This window comes from Sturnira hondurensis, unplaced genomic scaffold, assembly GCF_014824575.4.
Source record: "Sturnira hondurensis isolate 20B ecotype Veracruz unplaced genomic scaffold, ASM1482457v3 Scaffold0022908, whole genome shotgun sequence".
Lineage (NCBI taxonomy): Eukaryota > Metazoa > Chordata > Mammalia > Chiroptera > Phyllostomidae > Sturnira > Sturnira hondurensis.
In genome coordinates, this window is record NW_028095539.1 from 7,552,022 (window position 1) to 7,564,308 (window position 12,287).

Sequence of the window (12,287 nt, forward strand, 5' to 3'; positions counted from 1 at the left end):
AAATTTTCCTTTGTCTAGACGTTTCCTGGGTTTTCTATGATTTTTATAATAGCCACGTGGAGATTTGCATTTGGTGGGGTGGGGTAGGGGAAGGGGATTTGTTTCCAGGTGGAGAGAAGGAGTGAGGGTCCCCGGAGGGCGGGGAATGCTCAGCCGGGCCCCCCAGCCCAGGAGCCGTCTACAGACACGGCCTCCGCAGCCCAGTGCCGGGCACGAGCAGAGGCCGGGCCTGCCCGCCTGGTGCAGAGCGGACAGCGTGTCCCCCAGGGAGCCCACAACAGGCCGGGCTCGGGACCCTACCAGAGGCACAAAGACCAGCCTCGTGGGTCAGGAAGCTTTCATCCATCGACTCATATTGGGCGAATGCCCGCCTCAGGCTGGGTGCTGCTCTGGATGGTGAGCAGAGGCAGGGGGCCAGGGACGCAGACAAGGTGCCCTCCTTCTTGGATCTCAGCGGGAACACAGAGGAAAAACAGAGCTGGGAGACACAGGGTGGGGAGGGAGCGGTGAGTCCACTCCGGGGTCACCGTCCACAGGTGGCCAGGGCGGGCCTCACGGAGAGGCGAGAGAGACAGGGAAGGAGCGAGCCCTGGCTGAGGCATCGGGGGCTGCAGGTCACTCTGGGCCCCCTTGGCAGGAGGCAGTGACTTTCAGCACCCTGCTTTGGGCCTCAGTTTCTCTGTCTGTAAGATAACACCTGTGGTGTTCAGAAACCTCTAGATTGGACGGCACACTCCAGGGGCCCAAGGGGCCCTTGAGTCAAGGGAATGGAGGGTGGGGTGGTGACACGGGGAGAGGGGCCTCACACACCGGGGGTCTGCAGCCTCCAGGAGAGACCCCGTGTGGAGCACGGAGCTTGCAACTGAGGAAGGTAGAAAATTGGCATCCGACACATTGTTGCAACTGAGCCCCGGAAAAACTACCAGCGAGGGAAGCACCAGACCACACTGCCAGCACTTTATAGAAATGACCTCTTTGAAGGAAGCATTACGATTGTCCCCATTTTCTTGATGAGAAAACTGAGGCCAGAGAAGTAAAATACCTTGGCGGGGGGTGTTCACAAGTGGTTCCCTGTTGCCCACATCTGGCCATGCCGCTTGGCTCTGACCCTCTGCTCTTGCCCCACAGCACGCACGAATAAATGGAGTTATTTCCATGGCCAAAGACCATGACCTTGGACCCCAGGCCCGGGGCTGGGTGCCCTGGGCCAGTGTCCTCCCTGCTGTAGCGTGATGAACAGAACTGAGCCACACTCATGGGCTGTCCCCGCTGACAGCTGAGGCCACAGACGCCAGGCTGAGGCTCAGAGCTATTTCTGTACAGGGTGACTTGGGACTTCCTCCCGGATCTCTTAAAAATAAAGGGGTTATCGTGGCCCAGGCTCCTTCCTCCACACGAGGAACCCTGACATGATTTCTGGGGAAGGCCAGAGCCCCCAGGCCTCTCCAGGCCCAGCGAGGACTTATCTCCGAGCTCAGTGGGCCAGCAGGAAGGCAGCAAATCGACCGCCGTGGTCAGCTCTTCCTGCCCCAGAAGCCCCTTTTGGGAGCAGCAGGGGATGTGGCCACTGACTCAGGGGCGTCAATCACCCCAGGTCCCCGGGCTGCGGTTGCCCATCGGACTCTGAGGGGAATCAGAAATCAGGGGGCAGACAGCGTTCTGGGGAAGCTTCCGCCAGCCTCTGCTCCCGGCCCTCCCACCATGCCCAGCACAGCCCTATCTCTGGAGCTGGCCCACCAGGGACACCCGTCTCCACTACAGCCCCTGCAGGGGTGGGGGTCAGGGCACCTGAAGGTCAGGCCACTCTGCAGGCAGAGTGAGGGGTGATGGCCCAGGCTGCCGCAGCCACCTCTCCCCGCCAGGGCCCTGGCTGCAGAGGGGAACCGTGGGCAGCCAGCCCGCCCCTTGGGAACTTCTTCCCACCTTGCAGGCCTCAGACCCTGGGTCCCATGCAGGGCAACTCCTCTTCCGGTGGTCGAGCATTTGCTGGGTGTCCACCCTGGGCTGAGCCCCAGGGGGAGGGGGTCGAGACTCAGGAGAGGGACACCTAGGGGATGCTGGGGGTCCCCAAGCCCAACCCAGGGTCAGGGAAGTTTTCCTGGAGAAAGCAGGGATCTGAAAGATGAAAATAATTTGATCTGTCCAAGGTGGAGAGGCGACCCCACACCAAGGAAACAGTGGGTGCGGGGCCCAGGGTCTGCCCCAGCTCGGCTCTGTCCTGCCAGCGGAGCCAAGAGGGGCAGCTGGCGCCATTCTCAGGGCTGCCGGGGGCCGGTGTGTGAAGCAGGGTGACCCAGCAGGGCGACCCAGCAGGCTCCACGTTCACCCCAGCTCACTGTTGCCTCTCAGGGTCCCTGCCGACCAGTCCCTGATGGCCGACAAGATGCCACCTACGCCCGCCTTCAGGCTAAGGTCCCTGAGCTGAGTGTCCGCAGGGCAGTTTGGCAGAACAACAATCTTAGCTGGAAACTGTCGCAGTGGCCTGGGGTTTCCTCCCCAGCGCCCCTCTGCGGCCTCGCACTTATCACTAGGCTCCAGCTGCCTCGCCCCCGGCCCCTCCAACCACCTCCCCTGGGTGATTCAGCAAATCTTCCCTCCCTGGGGGGAAAAACAGGGGTGAAAAAAATCACAATGTCAGATTACAAAGCCCCAACCGTAGGGCTGTAGGTGGGCCCCTGGCAGGGAGATAAGGGACCGCTCCCCTCAAAGCCCCTCTGGCAGATAATCCTCCTAAAGCAGCAGGGCTGCCACAGGTGTGGGCGTGCCTCGGGCCGTTGGGTGGCCCGGCGGCCGGCCACCTCGAGGCAAGCAAGCCAGGCAAAGAGGAAGCACCCTTGGCGGGCACTGGTGTGGTCACCCACCCCCGCCGGGGAGAGGGAGAAGGAGAAGGGCGGGGGCCTTCTCAGAAAGTTCACTGGGAGGGCGGCCACGAGCGCCCTCCACCCAGCCCCCTGCCAACTGGGCCTGTACACCGCACTGGCCCGCCTTGTGGGGGCGCCGGTCCTCAAGGAGGGAGGGGCCTCCAAGGCCCGCACAGCCGCCCAGCCCCGGACAGTCGCCTCGGCCTGGACAGTCTCCGGGTCAGTCCTGGCTTCCAGGCCCGACTCAGCTCTGGACTTGGGCAGGGGCTGGGGACTGAGGCCGCCAGGCTTCCTTGACCGGTGGGGACACGCAGACAGAATGACGGGTCTGCCGCTGGGCCTGGTGCGGAGCTCTGTCCTCGACAAGAGGTTGTCTGCAAAGTGAGAGGGCTAGCCCGGCCCCGCCCCTGCAGGGCTGTCAGAGGGCCCGGGTTCACTGGACAGGCTGCAGCCGCTCCAGGTGGTCTCTGGTCTCTGCTTCCAGGGCTTGGGGGTCTGAGTCAGGTTGGAAATGGGCGGGGCAGTGGCTTGGGGACAAGTGTTCATGTGGTACTTCCCACGTGGCACTAAGTGTCAGCCACCTTCGCCTCTTTTATCTGGGGAAGATGTCTCAGGTCATCTCTCAGGAAGTGGTGAGGGTGGCCAGAGTGGAGTAGGTAGGGAAAGACAGTGTGCCCTTGTGACGTGGGGGTCCCTTTACTGGCCTCGAGGCGCGAAGGAGGGCGGCCAGTCCCAAGGAGGCCTGCGGCCCCTTTGCTCTGGAACGTTGCAAAACACCGACTGTTCGCTGGTGTGCTGGGCCCCAGGTGCCGAGCCAGGGGCACGAGAGGAGCCAGCAGGCTTCCTGGCCACGGCGTCCACAGCGGCCGAAAGGGGAAGCAGCTCAGTGTCCATCGATGACGGCAGGCAGATAAGCAGCGGTCCGTCCACTGGTGGGGCGCACGGGGCCTCGAGAAGGAAGGGACTTCCAACGCCTGCTGCTGCCCGGGAGCCCCACGGCCGGGCGCCCAGTGGGATAAGCCAGTCACAGAGGGACCATCTGCGCGACTCCGCCCCTGGAGGTCTCCAGACAGGCACGTTTAGAGAGACAGAGAGTAGCAGGGTGGTTGCCCGGGGCTGCGGGCGGGGGCGGAAAGTTACTGTTTAACAGGCAGAGTTTCGGTTCTGCGAGATGCAAAGGGTTCTGGAGACGGAAGGCTGTGCGTGTGCTTTAAATGCCACTGAATCGTGCACTTAAAATGGTGGAAGTGGCCATTTATTTTATGTCTATTTTAGCACCATGGAAAAAAAAAAGCTGGATCCTGGCCCCCAACAGCTCCGGGTCCAGCGGGAGAGATGGCAGGAAACGGCCTGACAACGGGCAGCCTCCGAGAGGGAGCCTTGGCGGCACGAGGCCCCGGACTGAGCCCCGAGCACCCCACCAGGCAGGCATGTTGGCATCCCCGCCCCGCCCCTTTCTTCCAGGCTGGCTCTGCCAGGACGCTGTGCCCTCTGCCCGAAGGCCGTCCCCTCATTTCTGCACCAGGTGGCTCCTCCTCTATTCTGTTTCCCTCAACGTGACCCACGAGGAGGTGTGCCGGGTGTAGGCGCCCCCAGCCCCTGTGCTTCCCCGAGATGCTGAGCACGGGTCTCACCAAAGAGCTGTGTGCGCCCTTGTCAGGACATGTTCCCTGAAGCACCCAGCAGATAAGTACTTTCCGACGGCCGGATAGACGGACAGATGGGCAGCAAACAAACTCATGGGCCTGCCCCCTTCCCACCCCCAGGGGCTGGTGTGTGGTGAGGACCCAGGGCCGGTGCAGGGGGCTAGGACTGTGGACTGCAGTTCAGACCCACACCGGTGCGGACCGCACACCTGTGGGAGAGCTCTCCCCCGGGCACCCCAGCTCCAAGCCACACCCACTCCGGGGGAGAAAGACCCCTCTCTAATCTGAGCAGCGTTGTGGCCGTCCACAGGCACCCGCCTCGGCCCGGCGTTTCCCGGACGATTCACAGTGAAGAGCGCAGAACACAGGTGCCCACTGGGCCAAAGCTGGGCTGAACCTGAAGGTGCCTCTTCTCGATGGCTTTTCAACCTGGAGGCGCACCTCCCCAGGGAATCGGGCCACGCTGAGGGGGCTGCAAGGGAGCCAGGGCTCAGAAGGACGGAAGGGGGCAGGGGCAGGGCGCCAGCCCCAGGGTCAAGGAACACAGACCCCCTCCCTCTTCACGTCCACCCACCCCCTCTCCTCCTCCTCCCCATTTGTCCTCCCTTCTCCCTATTCATCTGGTGTCTGGGGTTCCCTGAGCGCCCTCTGCAGCTGACACCCCAGCTGGTCTGTCCTGGCATCCAAGGCCCATGACCCCTGGGTCCCAGTTCTGGCAGGGGCAGGAGGGGACAGTGCGCCCCCCCGGGGGCGTGGCGTGGCCACTGGGGCCGCATGGCTAGGGGTGCAGTTCTTGTGTGGGTTACTAAAGCCCTCGTTCCTTAGCCAACACGGACTAGGTGTCTGTCAGTCTGTGAAGGGTGCCAGAAACGGGCCAGAGACCCTGCCGCCAACAATCAGGAAGGGGTCCCAGACAGGGCAGCCTTCAAAGTGGGGGCTGGGCCCCCTTCCAGAGGCTCCTGTGAGGGGAAGATGGGGCAAAAGCATCAAGGTACGGAGGGGTGGGAACCATAAGGTTAGGAATTTGGGGGCAGGGGAGCAGGACCCCCAGAATCTGTTAAAGGGTTTGGGTACCCCGCAGCAGTGGGGAGCCATGTATGCCAGAGGCAGCACGGAGAAGGGCTGTTCTGCATTTGAGGGGAAACAAGTGCACCCCCCTTCTAGGGCAGGGACGGGGGCGAGGCAGCCCAGGGCAGGCGGGCAGGGGGTGGGGCACTGGGAGGTGGGGCTGCCAGGGGCCCAGGTGGAACAGCTCCGGGCATTCGGGCCTCGCTGGAAGAACGTTCGTGACAGAACTCACCTAGCGCCCCTCCCCAACAGGTAGCCCAGGTAGGAACGAACACGCAGGGTGACTCACGGCTGCACTGTGTCTGCACAGGCTGGAAACAACCTAAGTGTCCCCGAGAAGGGCTGATACAGGAATCGTGATCCAGCCACACGTGGAACACTGGGCGTCCTTGTGAAAAAATGAGGAAGTGTGTGAACTACTGCGGAATAACTTCCATGGTGGCCAGTGAGGAAGGCGGGGAGGGGCGAAAGGCACTAAGGCGACTTTCATGGACCAGGGTCATATTGTCGCCTCCAGGGAAGCCCACGGAGACACGGGCAGCCATTCACTAGAGGGAAGAGCAGGACGAGCCGTGGGTGGGCTAGCTGTTGGCCTCTGCAGAGGACGGACGGGACTCGGTTTCCAGCCACGCAGAGCAGCTCCAGAGGATAAACAATGAACTGGTGGCCTCAGTTGCCTCCAGAGAAAAGACAGTCCTCAGTCGGGGGACAGGTGTGGGACACTAGACCTTTTCACCACCAGACTGGGGTGTCTTGGATTTGGAGTCACAGGGATCTAGTTGCCCATCCCCCTGAAATGAAGACACGCGCGGATGTGGCCACACCGGGAGGGGATGTGAGCAGAAGGGGGTGATGGAAGGGTGGGAAGACAGATGGGACCCGGATTTAGAAGGTGGAGACAACCCTGTCCCCGTGGATGGAGGCGGGGTGCCAGGGACGGTGGGACTCCGGGGTGGCCCTGCATTCCCGGGGCTGCCATTCTGAGAAGGGGGACCCACAAGGAGACCCGGCATGAGTCCCGGGGGCAGGGAGGACTGTCCAGGGTCCTGCAGGGGTCTCAGGGGGAGGGCACGTCCCAGCACCACCCTTGCCTGTCCGAGGGAGCCCCGGGCTCAGATGCCTGCGCGTCACCCTCCAGAGCCTGGGCGCCCACATGCCCCGGCCACAGGATCGGCCAGCTTGCTGGCTGCTGAGGATCGGGGAATTCTCTGGTGACCGAAATGTTCCGTGTCATCGTTGAGGGGTGACCGCATCCGTGTATCTGTCACCTCACTGAACTATGCACTTACACTGGGTGTGTTTTATTGCACGTACATTGTACCTCAATAAAGTTGATTTAAAGTACACACACACACACACCATACACACATATACACACACGTGTGCCATGGTAACAATAACACAAGAGGGGTCTAAACATGTCTTCACATGGTCGTGGATGTGGTAAAAACACTGACTTATAATTAGCATTTTTATGATTGACTTTAATAAATCAAGGATTCATATTATAATTCCCAGGATAACCAGTAAAAGGCAAGTTTAAAAAGTACATAATTAATAAAAAGGGGGAACAGAGCGGGGAGGAAAAGGACCCAGAACAGATGGGACGAGCAGCAAATGAACAGTAATATGAAACTTAAAGGTGGGGTGGGCAAAAGTAGGCTTACGGTTGTGAGTGCGCAGAACAACTTATTCTTGTGTTTTTATTTATGAATGTGTTGTGTTCCGCACGGACAACTGTAAATTTCCCCAACTGTACACTGGCATTGCATTAACCACAAAACAACTAAACACCATACTTCAAAGACAAAGGATATTGGACAGAAGGTTCAAAGGAGACACACGCCTACATCCTGCTCACAGGACAGACTCAAAATGCAGAGACAGACAGACAGACTGAAGTGAGTGATGGAAAGATTTACATCGAGAAAACATTAACCAGAACAAATCTCCTGCAGCGATAGTAATGTCGCGCCGTTTAGACTTCCCTAGATAAAAAGGGGCCATTCGTGCCCTGGCCGGTGTAGCTCGGTGGGTTGAGTGCAGGCCTGCGAACCAAGGGATGGGGCTTGATTCCCGGTCAGGGCACGTGCCTGGGTCGCAGGCCACAGACGGACACAAGAGGCCTCTATTGATGCTCCTCTCCTGTTGTGGACCGACCGCTCGGCCTGGCTCTAGGAATTGTATCTGGACCCCTGTGGCTAAGGACAGGGAGGGACGACCTCTGGAATGTGAGCAGCAGGAGACAAAGCTTGACTCTGGTAGCAAATGCTGCCTCAGTTTCCTCTCCCTGCCCCCAAAGCTTGGTAGGAAGTCAATGACAGGTAAGACCCCTCACGGTGGGGGGCAACCTAAGCCAGACTTGATCACTTGGGAGGCCTTCACGGAAGGACTTGGGGGGGGGGCTGCAACAAAGAGCAATGGACTCTCACTGCCCCCGCCCAGCTTTGACAAAGCCTGAGTCCCCATGTTCTCTGGGAGAAGTGCTTCCTGGCTCTAATCCCCTTAAGCCTGAATACCTGATGGGGAGGGGTGCAGCTCCTTGCCTTGCTAGAGCGTGTCCTGGGGAAAAATCTGGCATCACAGAGACTTCCTGATAAACCTGTGAAATCTGCTCTGCTAAGAGTGCTTTCATTCATATGTTAAGGGTTCGAGCAAGAAACCCTAAAACTCTGTTCCTGACAGACTCTGACTCATAGTGAGCCCTCAGATTTCTTTGAAATGTTATCTACTCTTTGATCCTTGCTGCCCTGTATTCCTGTGTATTAGAACCCAATAAAAGGCCCTAGAAGAGGGGGCTCAAGGCCTTTGTCTCCCCTGAGAAACGGGCCACCAGCCCACGGCCTTTTCCCTGCAGGAAAATGGCCACTTTTCCTCCCCAAACAGATCACATCCTATCTCGGTCATATTTACTCTTCATCCGTGGCACTTGGGGGGACTTGGAGGGAAGTCACCCCCACACTCTCCCTCTCTCCTTCCCTTCCCCTCTAAAGATAAATAAATAAAAGCTTATTTTAAAAAGACTTTATTTATTTAATTTTAGGGAGGGAAAGAGAAAGAGAGGGAGAGAAACATCCATGTGTGGTTGCCTCCCACATGCCCCCAACTGGGGACCTGGCCCGCAACCCAGGCATGTGCCCTGACTGGGAATCGAACCGGCAGCCCTTTGATTCACAGGTCCGCACTCAATCCAACCAGCTATGCCAGCCAGGGCCGGAATGTTTTCTGATGGACCTGCAACACATGACAAGACCGACCGCATGTCGGGCCACAAAGCAAGTCCTCATAGGTGTTAAAGGAAGGCTGCAACCATACGGGACTCTGATACCTGACCGCGGTGGAATCGAGCCAGAAACAAACAACTGAAAGACAGTTTCACAATTCCCCAGTGTCTGGATATGAACCGCTAGACCTCTGAATAACCCACAGGTCGAAAACCCCAAAAGAACGACCACGGCTGTTGGAAGCGTCTCAGCTGAGGGGAGACGGAGGGAGAAGGGGCGGGAGGGAAGGCAGAGGCACCATTTCTGGCACAGGGTAGAGACCCTGGGAGAAGGGTCGCTTTCACAGGAAATCGTGTAAAGCCACCGATCCCCCCACAACAATGAAAACACGGAATGAACTGAAGAGCTACAAAGCTCCAGGAGAACACAGTCTCGTGCACTTGAGATACAGAAGGATTTCTTAGGGCGCTGTACAAGGACCCATAACATAAAGGGCACAGGGGCTTCTGAGGTACAGGAAACGGATCTCCTACCGCTCGGTCCGGGCAGAGGTGATGGGGGCAGTCGGGGGTTCGGGGGCACACTTTCAGATCTGGATGCCACCCTTCCATGGAAGAGCTGGTTTTTATCAGAGAGAGCGATGTCCCCAACACGCACGGGGGAGGAGCAATAGTGAGTTGGGGCAGAAGAGTCAGAGGCCACCCCCCAACCCAGGAAGCCGGGAGGAGGGGCGGGGAATGGGCTTTACACCTTGCAAACTGAAACTGTCCCCAAAACATCGTTTTCCTCTCACCCCAGGCCCTGGCGACCAGTCCTGCTTTCTGTCTCCAAGGATCTGCCTTCTCTGGAATGTCCCACAAAAGCAGCCATGCTGTGTCCCTCCGTGACTGGTTTATTTCCTTAGCAGAATGTCCCCCATGTCCATCCACGTGGTAGCATGTGTCAGAATTTTTCTTTTTAAGTCTGAGTAATATTCCATGGTAGAGTGGACCACTTCGTGTTCATCCAGTCTCCCCCTGTGGGCAGACCTGAGAGGGAGCTGGCTGCTGACCTCGCGCCCACCCAGCACAGGCCTGTCAAGAGGCTCTGCTCAGGCGCCCCAGCCCACCTTTCCCCTTCTCGCAGGTGTCATGGGCACTGGTGAGCACCAGGTGGCGGTGTTGCCCATGAGGACGCTCCGTCGCCATCTGGTGGCCAGAAGTGAACACTGCGTCTTCTCCCCCGTCCTTAGAATGCAGCGAGAATCCAGCACTGACTAGGGACTGTTGAACCCCCACTGCGTGCTTCACAGCCTGACCAGAGGCCCAGGGAGGAATATTCAGATTCCGGTGCCCGAAGAAAGCATTTTCCAGAACCCTTCTTGCCCTCAGTTAAGGATCAGTAACCCCCCTACTTCAGTTCCCTGGGCCATTCCCAACTCCACCTCTGCGGTCACATGGCCTCCTCTTCACTGTGTCCAGTCCTGTCCGTCTCTGTCATTGGATTTAGGGCTCGGCTGGACAACCCAGGAAAGTCCCCCTTCTCCAACGCCTTTGCTGAATCTCACCCACTGAGACCCTGTTCCCAGGGAAGGCCGCGGGTACAGGCTGCTGGGGTCGGGATGTGGCCGTGTCTCTAATCCACAGCACGTGGGGTGTGAGGTTTGGCACCTACTCATGGTGTCTCCCTTCTCCAGCAGGGAGCTGTTGCTGGGGCAACGTGAACACGCAGCAGGATGAAGTGCAGCGGGCCAGAGTGAGATTTCGTTCTAGAGAGATCACTCCCGCTCCCGTAGGGAGAGCAGACGAAACCACTCATTAGATTGGGGGGCGGGGGGCTCAGGACCTCAATGGGCTCAGTAAGGTTCTAGGTGGTTTGGAACCAGCGTTGCAGGTTCCGAAACTTGATTCCTTCAACACCTAAAAGTAGAGGTGCCATATTTAGCAAACAGAAATATACTAGCTAAGTCTCAATTCCAGATAAATAATGAACAGACGTTTGGTGTCAGTGTGACTCCCTATTACAGAAAATTCAAGTGTAACTGTGCACCTAATCTCTCATCAGTCCATTCTACCAGGCCAGAATCTTCAGGACTGACTCCTGTGTACCAGATTCACAGGGGTCTGACAAAAACACACCAATTCATTAATTTACTATCACAGGCAGGATGTAATTTACTATTATGTACTAACCTACCATCAGTATACTTACTAATATATGTCTATTACTCAGACTTTCCTTTCAGGAAAATTAAACCAACCACCAAGATTGTTTGTCGAGCACAGAGTGAGGGCAAGTGAGAAGTTTAAAAGGAAATTTCATGTCAGGGCATGGAACCTGTGGAGACCCACTCTGGCCACACTGCACAGAACACACACACACAAGCTCCCACCGGAGAAGGCGGGTCTGCCAGCTGAGTCCCACTGTGCTCTCAGGGGCCTTTCTCTCCAAGTGCTGGGCACTGGGCCAAGTCTTCGCATTACAGTGTGACATGTCTCACACTCAGGTCTCATGTTTCCCTTCATCCCACCCAGAACAAAGTAATCTTTTGATTCAGAAGTCATTATATCCAGAAGTCTCTCACTCTTCCTGACTTGAATCTCTTCCTATCCTCAAAGCTAGTCCCTTCTTTCCACTCTAACTGGCACTTCCCTCGCTCCAGGAAGCAACTCTTTCCTCTCAGTCGGTTTATCAGAACCTTCTTCTGCTCCCTTGCCCTCTCTGAGGTCCATTCTCTACACACCAGTCTTCCCCCTGCTCCCAACGCCACCCAGGAGCGGGAGGAAGGGAGAAAGGGAGGGAGAGAAACATCAATGTGTGAGAGATACAGCATTTGGTTGCCTCTTTCCCGCAACCAACTGAGGATCTGGAAGGCAACCCAGGCATGTGCCCCAGCTGGAATTGAAACAGCAACCTTTTGGCTCACAGGTCGGCACTCAGTCCACTGAGCCACACCAGCCAGGGCCCAACCACAGTCTTTTAAACTCATAGTTTAGACAGTGGCACTCCCTCCGAGGGCTCTCCATTGCACTCAGAAAAAGCCATCTTTTTAGGGTCTTTCTGGCCACTGCTGACCTCTGACCCCCTTCATCTACCCCAACTTCACTCCCTATGATTTTTTTTTTAAAGAGAAGGGAGGAAGAGAAAGAAACACGGATGTAAGAGAGAAATACCCATTGATTGCCTGTAGATCACGGCCCAATTGGGGACCGAACCCACAACCTATGCACGTGCCCTGACCAGGAATCAAACCAGTGACCTTTCCCTATGTGGGACGATGCCCAACCGAGCCACACCAGTCAGGGCTTCCCTCCCCAGTTTTGTCTTCCACAATTTTTCAAGTAAGAAACGTCCAAATCTGTAAAGAATTTTTATAAGATTTGAGCCAAACTGACAATTAGCAGGGAGCAAGATCTCAAATGTTCCGGAGAGTGACAGAGAATGCCGTTTCTTTTATGCATTTGGAGTTAAGGAGGGAATTTAAGGAAAATTACATGAGGATGTGAGAA